The sequence below is a fragment of the Acipenser ruthenus genome, chromosome 1, assembly GCF_902713425.1.
Source record: "Acipenser ruthenus chromosome 1, fAciRut3.2 maternal haplotype, whole genome shotgun sequence".
Taxonomy (NCBI): Eukaryota; Metazoa; Chordata; class Actinopteri; order Acipenseriformes; family Acipenseridae; genus Acipenser; species Acipenser ruthenus.
Genome location: NC_081189.1, coordinates 53,082,104 through 53,096,120, shown reverse-complemented (window position 1 = coordinate 53,096,120; position 14,017 = coordinate 53,082,104). Strand labels below are relative to the sequence as shown.

Here is a 14,017-nt window from a genome sequence, read left to right as displayed (position 1 = left end):
AAAGAAATGGTGACATACAAAGGTCCAATCTGATCTACATAAAATGAAGGCAGTGTATGTTTCTTTCCCATAGTGTGCAGTAATTGAATCTCCATATTTTCATGTTTAGATGTTCACAGACATGCTGCCCTTTTCACCAATAACATTCATGTGTCATCTTCCCACAAAACAACAAACACATTACCAGTAGAGCTTTCTTCCCCATTTAATCTGGCTGCTGCTTCCAAAACTACTGTTTTGGTTGACACATCCATACTAAAACAAACAATAAATAAACTTTATATTTAATAGGTATATCAATCTTGTTAACAGCAAATCTGACATCGAGATTGGTGGCTACAAATATTTAGTTACATAATAATAATAATAATAATAATAATAATACAATCAATTAAATGTGAATCCCAAATTAATTTATACTAACATTTATGAATAATGTGGCTTATTCGAGATATGATGGTTTGACGTAACATCTCTTATACCAAATAAAAGCATGTACTAACATTTTAACAGTGGGTGTGTGTGTGTGTGTGTGTGTGTGTGTGTGTGTGTGTGTATATATATATATATATATATATATATATATATATATATACACCGTATTACTTCAAATTAACTTTTTAATAAACGCTGTTTTCAATAAAGAAACGTAAAGGTATTTCTTTTCTACCCCTGCCTGTGTACATGACACCCCCGAAGAGACTGCAACCTCAATCCAGCATGTAATACAAACTAATGTACACCCGCCTTAGTAAGCAAATGTTATTTTATAGTACAGTCCCGACAGACAACCCAAGATGAACTACTTACAGGACAGCAGTCCTTCACGTCCCTTTTTTTCCAGCAGAGTTCAGTGCCAACACAGCAGGGGATAAAACAAGGGCTGTCTGTTTACCTCGTCGTCAGCTTGGATGGTGAAAACTTAAACTCAGGAACTTAGAGCTTTGCCGGTCACTCTAAGCGCTGTCCGCTAGCTTAAGATATTTTCTTGAAGGGGGTTTAGTTGTGTTGTTTTTTATTCAATTGGAATTTTACTCAGTCCTGTACAATTTTATACAGTACTGTGCAAAAGTTTTAGGCAGGTGTGAAAAAATGCTGTAAAGTAAGAATGCTTTCAAAAATAGACATGTTAATAGTTTATATTTATCAATTAACAAAATGCAAAGTGAGTGAACAGAAGAAAAATCTACATCAAATCAATATTTGGTGTGACCACCCTTTGCCTTCAAAACAGCATCAATTCTTCTAGGTACACTTGCACACAGTTTTTGAAGGAACTCGGCAGGTAGGTTGGCCCAAACATCTTGGAGAACTAACCACAGTTCTTCTATGGATTTAGGCAGCCTCAGTTGCTTCTCTCTCTTCATGTAATCCCAGACAGACTCGATGATGTTGAGATCAGGGCTCTGTGGGGGCCATACCATCACTTCCAGGACTCCTTGTTCTTCTTTACGCTGAAGATAGTTCTTAATGACTTTCGCTGTATGTTTGGGGTCGTTGTCATGCTGCAGAATAAATTTGGGGCCAATCAGATGCCTCCCTGATGGTATTGCATGATGGATAAGTATCTGCCTGTACTTCTCAGCATTGAGGAGACCATTAATTCTGACCAAATCCCCAACTCCATTTGCTGAAATGCAGCCCCAAACTTGCAAGGAACCTCCACCATGCTTCACTGTTGCCTGCAGACACTCATTCGTATACCGCTCTCCAGCCCTTGGGCGAACAAACTGCCTTCTGCTACAGCCAAATATTTCAAATTTTGACTCATCAGTCCAGAGCACCTGCTGCCATTTTTCTGCACTCCAGTTCCTGTGTTTTCGTGCATAGTTGAGTCGCTTGGCCTTGTTTCCACGTCGGAGGTATGGCTTTTTGGCCGTAAGTCTTCCATGAAGGCCACTTCTGACCAGACTTCTCCGGACAGTAGATGGGTGTACCAGGGTCCCACTGTTTTCTGCCAATTCTGAGCTGATGGCACTGCTGGACATCTTCCGATTGTTAAGGGAAGTAAGCATGATGTGTCTTTCATCTGCTGCAGTAAGTTTCCTTGGCCGACCACTGCGTCTACGGTTCTCAACGTTGCCCGTTTCTTTGTGCTTCTTCAAAAGAGCTTGGACAGCACATCTGGAAACCCCTGTCTACCTTGAAATTTCTGCCTGGGAGAGACCTTGCTGATGCAGTATAACTACCTTGAGTCTTGTTGCTGTGCTCAGTCTTGCCATGGTGTATGACTTTTGACAGTAAACTGTCTTCAGCAACCTCACCTTGTTAGCTGAGTTTGGCTGTTCCTCACCCAGTTTTATTCCTCCTACACAGCTGTTTCTGTATGAGTTAATGATTTTGTTTCAACCTACATATTGAATTGATGATCATTAGCACCTGTTTGGTATAATTGTTTAATCATACACCTGACTATATGCCTACAAAATCCCTGACTTTGTGCAAGTGTACCTAGAAGAATTGATGCTGTTTTGAAGGCAAAGGGTGGTCATACCAAATATGGATTTGATTTAGATTTTTCTTCTGTTCACTCACTTTGCATTTAGTTAATTGATAAATATAATCTATTAACATGTCTATTTTTTAAAGCATTCTTACTTTACAGCATTTTCACACCTGCCTAAAACTTTTGCACAGTACTGTATATACAAGAGTATAGTGCTGCAGATCGGAACCTCTCATGGTGCTGTTTCTAAAATGCCTTTAAATCATTTAATAAAACATTGCCGCGTTGGTAAAGCATAGTGTTATTAATAAAGGCTGCCCTTGTGTAATCGCTGCCCTCGTTTAAGGGCCGCAGTAATTTTGATCAATTTAAAATAAGCGCAGCGGTGCCAAATTTGAAGTAATACGGTGTGTACGTGTGTGTGTGTGTGTATATGTATGTATGTATGTATGTATATATATATATATATATATATATATATATATATATATATATATATATATATATATATATATATATATATATATATATATAATATATATTAGTGCTAATATTGATGAATGAAATGCATAACAAAAAAGGAGAAATATACAGAAATATTAAATTGTTTGCACAACTACAGAATGCTGTACTGCATCCCTATGACACACACACAAAAAAAAAAACTGTGTGGACTCCACTTGGAGAATTGCTGGGAACTACGCTACTACGTCCGTTTGCGAGAAATAGGCTTAGGGATTTGCCTCATTTTGAAGAAAAACAGCATGCCATTGCCATTATTTAAAATTAAAGAATAAATCCAAAAATAGTAATATTTTCGGCAGACCTTTTTTAGTTTTTAGTTTTTTTGTTTCCCCCCTTGATTTGACTTTTTGTTTAAACAGTGTTCAGGTTGAATACACTCAGAGCACATTGCATTTGTAAAATGCAGTTCTTTTTCAGTATAATAAGTAAAACAAATAAACAATAAAAATGAAACACCTTTATTGATAGCATCCAAGACATGCAGGGGCGCTGGGTAGAACAGTCAAGAAGAATGGCTTGCAAGGCATTTATTCACTACCTAACATAGGGCTGTAAGTGATCGGCAAAAACAAACAAACAAAAATACTGCTCAGAGTTATCGTTGTGATCTTAGTATAGCCCCATACCTTTGAAGCCTATATTGCACTTTAAAATACACCTCTCATGATAATAATTTTAAAAAGTTATATATTGACACCTTTTAAAATTAGAACTCCAGCCATACAAGGCTCTAATTAAGGGTAAATTGATTTGATTGACGACTATAAATCACTACGAACAAGACACTCCAAGTCACCCACAATAGTATATGTTTACAGTTTTAGATAAGCCAATTTGTTGCTCATCATCAGTTAGTCACATAAATTTACTGAATTGTGAAAAAAAAAATTAGAAAAGAACTTTAAGGGTCAAACTCAGTACATCGTGCCCTGTTCAGTTTCCTTGTTTTCTGAGCTAAAATCATTTGCACAGCCCGGGCAAGCGCAGTACACTCTGTACCACGTTTTAACACATACCACAAAATAACAACCCACCGGTATGAACACACCTTGTCTGGATTTTGTACTGATACAGTTATACCGGTACCACACCGATAACAACTCCAGTGTGAACAGACGTTGCGCTACTCTTCCGCAATGATGAAAAGGGCTTTATACAGTAGCAAATTATTACAAAGTTTCCGTGCAAACCATTAAAAACCTTGCAATTCTCTGGTGTTTTTTATTTAAACTGTAAATAAGATAAAATAGACATTTAAGAGTGTTGAATTACTGGTTGAGCCCTCTCAGCTGTAGTTATGTGAGTGTGCAGATCAGTTGAGAACATAGAAAGCAGTTACTAGTAGCTAGGAAATAGCCCCGCTTGTATTCTTCCTAAGAATCCCATCTTTACGCCATTGAAATGTAAGTGATTAAATAAGTCATATTTCCCGTCATTTGAAACTAAGAAAATGCTATGCCCAAGTATAGATGGATTTTGGGATAGTCTGATCTAGGACCTCTCAAACTCTTTAAGGGCTTAAGAAATATTGAATTTTCAAGTCTTGTAGAATAACAAACGTTCTGAGTATAGTAATTCAATGGTGAGAAATCTTAACCCATATGGGGTCACCCCTTTTCATGATAGCTATTGCAGCCTGGAGCTACTTAAACCACAGTAGCTGAGACCTTTTATCCCCTTGTGTTAAAACACAGATGTTAAATCAAAGGGCTGGGCTATGATTTATATTCCCATTCCCTTATTCTCTAATCGAGTCTCTGCAGATATGTACTAATGAAAGATTTACTAGATTACCAACACTGCACTTGACCCCCAAATAAATATATATATATATATAAATATATAGGGGCACCCCTATAATTAGGGTTGGACCATGGATTCAATGTTAAACTCAAATTTCTGCCCTTTTATAACTTTTGAGTTGTTTGACGGATTTGTCTGAAAAATGGCACTGTTCCCTGGGTTAGATCTCTTGATGTGGAAAGTAGCGTTCAAGTCGCTTGTATGGTTTTTGAGATACGGTTTTCAATTTTAAACAGATTTTTGTGGTAGAACATGCTAGGGTGAATGAGTATACCTGCATTTTGTTTCGTGTAAAAAATACAAATCCATTAAACAGCTATTGACATTTTCATCCCCCATTGTTTTCAATGGGATTTCCACTTTTTTGGATAGATGTCTGATAAGAAAAAAGAATGTGGCCATCACGAAAAAATACATATTTGTCAGACCGTATTCTTTTGCTGCCATCTTATTTTTTTCATAAGATGGCATCTTTATGTTTTCAAATGTTTAAGTCAGCAGCTGGGCTGCAGACAGATACAACAGTGTCTATAAAAAAAAAATAATGCGAAAGAAGAATTACCTGACGAAAAAGGATTTGGGACTTTAGTTTGTTTTTTTTTCCAATTCTTTTTTCATGGGGTTCTTTTGTTAAATTTCTCATTACATTGGCTCCATTTTCCCTGCCTGCCTGTCAGTTCTGTGGGTGAGGTGATTACGTCACTATTGGGGAGGGGTGTGAATGAAGCAGGAGCCTGTAGTGTAGTGGTTAGCATGTTTGCCTAGCACACCAAAGATCACTGGTCCGAAAACTGGTGACCTTTTTTTATATTAATTATACTTTTATAGAGGGTTGTATTTTGTTCGTCTTAACTGATGATGGCAGTCTGAGTGCTGGGGTGGGAGGGAATGCAGAGTTTTAAATATCAATCCTATCTGATACAGTGTGTGTGTGTGTGTATGTATATATATATATATATGTGTGTGTGTGTGTGTGTCTATCTATCTATCTATGTGTGTATCTATCTATCTATCTGTCTATGTGTGTATATATCTATCTATCTATCTATCTATTGTAACCCACCGGCACTCACGGTCGTTCGTTTGCCCCCTTTGAAAGCAGACCCAGGACACAAGAAATTGAGTTTTAAGCGCGGTTGTGCTATTTTTAATAAATAAAACACAAACAAAAATAAACACCTAGCTCTTTACGAGCACTAACTAACACACAGGAACACCCTGACTACAGGTGGGACAGCTAGGCCGTTTCCCCACCAAACAATAAACAAAAACCACACAGGTTTAATACAACACACTTTTTACCTCACGACTGCCAGGAAGCAGAGCACCTCTTCTGCCTCCTTCTCCTCCGCAGCCCTGAGCAAACTAACTGCTTTTCTTTTATACCCTGCACCTGGCTCTAATTTAATAATAAGCACCAGGTGCAGGGGATAATTAAGCAATAAAACAATTCACCAATTAAGCAAACCTATTGAACAAAAGATGCATAGGCACATGTTTTACGCAGGGAGGAATTAACACCCTCCCTGCTGTCTTACACTATCTATGTGTGTATATATCTATCTATCTATCTATCTATCTATGTGTGTATATATCTATCTATGTGTATATATATATGTATATATCTATATATGTGTGTGTATGTATATATATATATATATATATATATATATATATATATATATATATATATATATATATATATATACAGTGCCTTGCAAAAGTATTCAGACCCCTGACCAATTCTCTCATATTACTGAATTACAAATGGTACATTGAAATTTCGTTCTGTTTGATATTTTATTTTAAAACACTGAAACTCAAAATCTATTATTGTAAGGTGACATTGGTTTTATGTTGGGAAATATTTTTAAGAAAAATAAAAAACTGAAATATCTTGCTTGCATAAATAAGTATTCAACCCCTGTGCTGTGGAAGCTCCCAGTTTATACCGATGAAAGAAATTGCCCTAACGAGGACACAATTACCTTACCATTGGTCTCCACCTGTGAACCATTAAAGTTGCTGTCACATTTTCTGGATAAAAACCCCACTGTTGAAGGATCATTGGTCAGGCTGTGAATCTGAAGGAAAATGAAGACCAAAGAGCATTCTACAGAAGTTAGAGATAAAGTAATACAAATGCATAGATTACGGAAAGGGTACAAAATAATATCCAAGTGTTTGGATATCCCAGTGAGCACAGTTGGATCAATAATCAGGAAGTGGAAGCTGCATCACACGACCCAGGCACTGTCAAGAAAAGGCCGTCCCTCAAAACTCAGCGCTCCCACATGAAGGAGACTTGTGAGGGAAGCCACAGAGAGGCCAACAATCACTTTGAAGAAGCTACAGAGATCAGTGGCTGGGAGTGGAGTAATGGTGCACCAGTCAACCATATCAAGAGCTCTGCATAACACTGGCCTGTATGGGAGGGTGGCAAGAAAGAAGCTGTTACTCAAAAAGTATCATCTGAAAGCACGTCTGGAGTTTGCCAGAAAGCATGAGAGTGACCCAGCTGCGATGTGGGAAAAGGTTTTGTGGTCAGATGAGACCAAGACAGAGCTTTTTGGCCAAAACTCAAAGCGCTATGTGTGGCGCAAACCTAACACTGCCCATGCATCAAGACACACCATCCCTACAGTGAAGTATGGTGGTGGCAGCATCATGCTGTGGGGATGCTTCTCATCCGCAGGGACTGGGCATCTTGTTAAAATTGAAGGAAGAATGGATGGAGCAAAATACAGGGAAATACTGCAAGAGAACCTGCTTCAGTCCGCTTAAACTGAAGCTTGGGAGGAAATTCACATTTCAGCAGGATAATGATCCCAAGCACAAGGCCAAAGCAACATTGGAGTGGCTCAAGAACAAAAAGGTGAATGTCCTACAGTGGTCCAGTCAAAGTCCTGATCTCAATCCCATTGAGAATCTGTGGCACTATTTGAAAATTGCGGTCCACAAGCGTCGTCCAACCAACCTGAACAACCTGGAGCAAATCTGCCAAGAAGAATGGGCCAAAATCACTCCGACACTGTGTGCAAAGCTGGTACATACTTACCCCAAAAGACTTAAAGCTGTTATTGTAGTGAAAGGTGGCTCTACCAAATATTAATGTGTGGGGGTTGAATACTTATGCAAGCAAGATATTTCAGTTTTTTTATTTTTCTTAAAAATATTTCCCAACATAAAACCAATGTCACCTTACAATAATTGATTTTGAGTTTCAGTGTTTTAAAATGAAATATCAAACAGAACGAAATTTCAATGTACCATTTGTAATTCAGTAATATGAGAGAATTGGTCAGGGGTCTGAATACTTTTGCAAGGCACTGTGTGTGTGTGTGTGTATATGTGCGTGTGTATATATATATATATATATATATATATATATATATATATATATATATATATATATATATAATATAATATAATATAATATAATATAATATAATATATATATATATATATATATATATATATATATATATATATATATATATATATATATATATGTGTGTGTATATACACACACACACACAGTTGTAGTCAAAAGTTTACATACCCCAATGGAAATTTTATAAATTCTAGACATTTCTCAAAAAACAAATTATAGAAAAAATCTTTTTTAGCAAAAGTTTTGCTTTCAGTCGATTTCATAAGAGGATTAAAACACTACTCATTGAATACTTAACGGACGTGCGCTGCCTCATCCAGCTGATCCGTGTCTTCAACAATACAGGCGCTCGAAGGCTCTCCTGCTGGCAAGGACAGGTCCAGGTTCCGGGGTCTGCCTTCCTCACGTTTCGTCTCCACTTCAGGGTACGAAAGAAATGTCTTTGCAAACAGCTAGTCTCATTAACTATTTAGGTATTCCGCTGAAACAGCAATTCCTCCACCAATACGTGCACTCTTCGTCCAGTTATGTCTGGGATATTCCACCGCAAACTCCAGCACTGCTAGCTCAATAAATTGAATATATTTCAATTTATGTTGACTTCCAAATGTTTATCCAACTCTTTCTCCGGTGATCAATCAGGGCTAAGTTAGAGATTTGATTATGAGTACTTTTATTTTTTTATACGTCTTACGCAGAGGACTCCCACACCAAGGCAAACACTAGAATAGTTATCTCGTATTAGAGTGTCCGAAAACAGTATCTCTGTTCCAGCTGGTCGCAGGCTGGATCTCCAGATTGTCACAGTTCAAAGACTGGTTTGTGTATCAGAACCTTGGATTTCGTGTCGGGAGCGCTGTTTGAGTGTCGTGCTCATACTTTTGTAATGTCCTCTTTACCCCTGTGATTGGATAGTTTGGTTATTTTGGCCGGTGCCTGAGTCCACGTGGAGTGTTTTTCATTGGTTGTTGCTACAACATTGACAGCTGAGAGACGAAATCGTTATCTTCTGTGGGCCAGAGAACATCTGAGGTGGCGGCAGAGAGAGTGGTCGAGTGCTTTATTCACCGTAGAATGCCATTTTGTCCTTGACAGACCTGAAGGAAGACAATGTGTGTGGAGACATCGTGATGGCGTTATGCTGACTGTTGCATTGTTCAAGCGAACTGGTGGGGCGGTGGAAGTGTGATGATGTGGGGAGGAATCTCCTTTAACACAAGAATGCCTTTGGTGCAGATTGAGGGCAACCTTAGTGCTCAGCGATACATTGACGAAGTCCTTGTGGCAACAGTTTTTCCGTTCCTGCAAGCCAGTCTGGAAGTGTCGATTTTCCAGCAGGACAACGCAAGACCACACAGTGCTAGGATTACAATTTTATTTATTTATTTAGCAGACACCTTTATCCAAGGCGATTTACAGACTAGGGTGTGTGAACTATGCATCAACTGCCGAGTCACTTACAACTACGTCTCACCCGAAAGACAGAGCAGAAGGAGGTTAAGTGACTTGCTCAGGGTCACACAATGAGTCAGTGGCTGAGGTGGGATTTGAATCGGGGACCTCCTGGTTACAAGCTCTTTACTTTAACCACTGGACCACACAGCCTTCAAGAAAACAATGTCGATGTCTTGCCGTGGTGAGCTTTTTCTCCTGACCTGATTCCAATAGAACATCTGTGGGACCAAATCACCAATGCCATCCACAGGAGACAACCGCGACCAGCTAACCTTCGCCAGCTGGCTGCAGCTGCACAGGAAGAGGTGCTGAACATCTCGCAGCAGTCTAGCCATAGGCTGATCAGGTCTATGCGTCAGTGCTGCCAGGATTGAGTTAATGCTCAGGGAGGTCATACCCGAAACTAACTTTGTAATGCTTTCATTTTGACAGTGTCACGTTTCATACTGAAGATGTATAATGATTCTTTGATCTGTATTTTTGTTCACATTTTCTGTGATTGTTTGATATCTATGTTTTAAAATATTTGATTTAAATCCATTAGACCTGAGTGTTGCATTTCTTTTGTGCATCAGTGTGTGTGTGTATATATATATATATATATATATATATATATATATATATATATATATATATATATATATATATATATTCCTAATGTATGTCCATTCCCTGCAGCACAGCGTGGTGTCTATCTATTGTGCTGCATTAACCATCAACAGTCGGGCCAACTAATCTGGATGAAAACATTGTTATCACACTAAAGGATTATCTTTTTAATGACTGGTATGGAAAGCAAATGAATGATTTGCATCTGACCAGCAATATGCACAGAACCATATCTAGTAAATACATCTGTTTTAATGCAAAATATCATCTGTAATTGTTGCCTCATTCAAGAAAAAATAAAATCTGAAATGATTTATTTTGCTGTATAGAGTATAATATGTAAGCAATAAGGCATGACTGGGTGTGTGATATACTTTAATATCACCATGCCCCGGGTGTCGAGGTGAACACCCTGAAGTGCTGTATTGCGCTTATAAAATAGGGGTAACTTACTAAATTGAAAAAAAATAAGTAAATGTTTTTTAATTAACAAAAAAGTAGATTTTATTAAATAGCCTTCCACCTAAAACTGAGCTAAGGAAAAATAGTTCAGTATAACTTTTTTTTAATAAAAAAAAAAAAAAAAAATGATTTATAGATGTTGAATTGAACATTGCCATTAAAAGTGCAGTTTTTCTGTATTTCATTGGTTATACTTGTAATTCTTGGTTTGTTAATTAAATTTTAATGTAATTTGTTACTGGGCATTTTCATCATGACACAGCACAAATTAGTCTGCCTTTAAATGACACAGACCCTTCCTCACAAGACCTGGTACAGTATCAGGTGACTGCTGTTTTTTTAGTTTTTTTGTTTTAATTGTCCTTTTATTATGCAGGGTAAGGAGGTATCCGTAACAAATTTGTGCTACCGTTTTACAGTGGCGAGAAAAACATTACTTGCATTATGGAATACCCATACTTATCGAACTGACTGCAGTTTACGGCAGGATAACGTTGAACTACTGGACCTGTGTTAAATAAATTTAAAACAATGAGGGACACAGCAGAAGATATGATACCGTAATACCTGGACACATTTATGTGGATTGAAAGGTACAGCAGGAATTGTCGAGACACCTTTCTAAATATTCTGCATCAGATGCACAGCTGCGCAGGGGGTGGGAGCGGTGGCAGCAAGCAGGGCAGGAGATGCAACCAACCAGAGGAGAAAGACGTACATAGACCAGAAGCAGTGGCAACAAAACATCCATTTAACCACCAAAGTCTCTTAAGAGCAAACCAAATCTTTTTTTAAACAGTTGAAAGTTTGACGTATTTTTTTAAAACAATTTATTTTCACAATGGGATAGTAATTCTGGAAGAAGGAACACAGGCTAGCGATCAGAATGGCGAGTTTTGAATTGATTTGAATACTTACTTTTGCCTTTTTCACTACTTTAATTAATCATTGGTGTCCGATTCAGACTCATTCAATATCTCACGTACACTTCGGTTTCCCAAAAGGTCAATATCTACACAAATTCCAATATGTCTGTTTTTTTTTTTTTTTTTTTTTTTTGCCCTTTTTTGAAAAGTGCTGACACATGGTGATATACTGTAATATCAAGACCCCAATGTGACCTGTTTTGACCAATCAGGATAGAGTATTTAAAATAACCATTTTATAAGCTAATATAAAGCACCAAGCCCCCCGATTTTATTATAGTACAGTATGTGTGAATAAATAAAATAAATGTGTTTTGAGTTAGGAAGACACATTCAGCAAATTTAAGTTTTCTAATTAAGTTGTATTCAGAACGGTACTTGGTGGTAAAATACTTGAGAGCTATAATGACTGTTTACTTTAAATGTTCCAATCACTATGTTTTCTCTCTTTTGATTTTTTAGAAAACATATTTAATTGCAACTATTATTTACCAGGGAAACAGGGAGCTAATCACAATAAAAGGAGACCAATCGCAATATGCCTGAAACATCTGTATACAAGAGATTGTTTTTCATAGCTTTTTTTGTTACTATGTGAAAATGGTAACAATGTGTATATAAATTACAAGTCCTGGCTTTTTAGCTTTCATCAGCATTCATTAGACAATACATTTTTCATGGTACACTGCTAAGTAGCTGTTTATGGTGGGTGAACACTACCCTTCCACTTTCTACAGTAAACAAAGAACAGTTTCCATTGTAAACACATGGCAATTGAGAGATAACAATACCGCCCCTTCAGGCATAACCAGCAGTGGATACTGTAAATGGTCTGTGGCACTTACAAAAAGGATACATCTTAATTATATTTATAAAAAAAATATCAACACAGATAGTCTGCCCAGCATGCCACTACAGCATCATTTTAAAAAGCCTAGCCTACACATCACATCATGTAACACAATTTTTGTTCCTGGGTAGTAAGTGTTATTTCCTAATTGCTTATGCCTCAAAAGTATAGAAAATGGCTATTATTCCCCACAAACTTTGCTTTTGTGACCAGGACACTGATATTTTGAAATTTACCTATTTCCAATGAGAAAACGGGCGAATTTGTGTCTCTTCGTTCACATAGTCAGAAAAAAACAACATGAATCCAAATTAACATGTATTTATACTAAAGTAATACAAAAATGACTACAAAAGATTTAGAAGTGAGTGGTTTTTCGAGATTTACGATTATACTGTAAATCACTTTCACGAATCAGCCCCCAAATGTAGTCTCCCATCATGTTCTCGTTATACTGTCCTTGGTAGCGGCGTTCAAAGTCCAGTATATCCTGGTGGAAGTGCTCGTCTTGCTCCTCCGAGTACGCTCCCATGTTCTCCTTGAATTTATCAAGATGAGCATCAAGGATATGGACTTTGAAGGACATCCTACAGCACATTGTGCCGTAGTTCTTCACCAGAGTCTCAACCAGCTCCACATAGTTTTCGGCCTTGTGATTGCCCAGGAAGCCCCGAACCACTGCGACAAAGCTGTTCCAAGCCGCTTTCTCCTTACTAGTGAGCTTCTTGGGGAATTCATTGCACTCCAGGATCTTCTTTATCTGTGGTCCGACAAAGACACCGGCTTTGACCTTTGCCTCAGACAGCTTAGGGAAGAAGTCCTGAAGGTACTTGAAGGCTGCCGACTCCTTATCTAGAGCTCTTACAAATTGTTTCATAAGGCCCAATTTGATGTGCAGTGGTGGCATCAGCATCTTCCGGGGGTCCACCAGTGGCTCCCACTTAACGTTGTTCCTCCCCACAGAGAACTCGGTCCGCTGTGGCCAGTCCCGCCTGTGGTAGTGCGCCTTGGTGTCCCTGCTGTCCCAAAGGCAAAGATAGCAAGGAAACTTGGTAAAACCGCCTTGGAGACCCATCAGGAATGCCACCATTTTGAAGTCTCCTATGACCTTGATGCCATCTCAGAAAAATGCAGATATGTATCCACTTAGGCAGCTGGAACTAAACTGAACTGGTGGGCTTAAGGCCCCTGTATTTATACTACTATTTATATTACTGGAAAGTTCTAGAAAGTTCTAGAAGTTACTCCAAGTTTACTCAGCACTGAATCTATCTGGAATGTTCTGGAAAATAGGTAAATTTCAAAATATCACTGTCCTGGTCACAAAAGCAAAGTTTGTGGGGAATAATAGCCATTTTCTATACTTTTGAGGCATAAGCAATTAGGAAATAACACTTACTACCCAGGAACAAAAAAAAAAAAAAAAAAATTGTTACATGGTGTTATGCTTTCATATTCTGTATAATGTGAGTTACTGAAGCTTTGTTATGAATATAAAAGCATTTTTTAACCATGTGACACAACTATCAAAAATGATTGGCTAGTAT

At 37.8% G+C, this 14,017-nt stretch overlaps 1 protein-coding gene across 1 annotated transcript in view; it reads left to right on the top strand.

Annotated features, from left to right (window-relative positions):
* Window positions 1-14,017, top strand: part of LOC117421249 (PDZ and LIM domain protein 5-like) — a 134,231-nt gene that overhangs the window by 30,213 nt on the left and 90,001 nt on the right. The gene's annotated exons all lie outside the window — the stretch shown is intronic.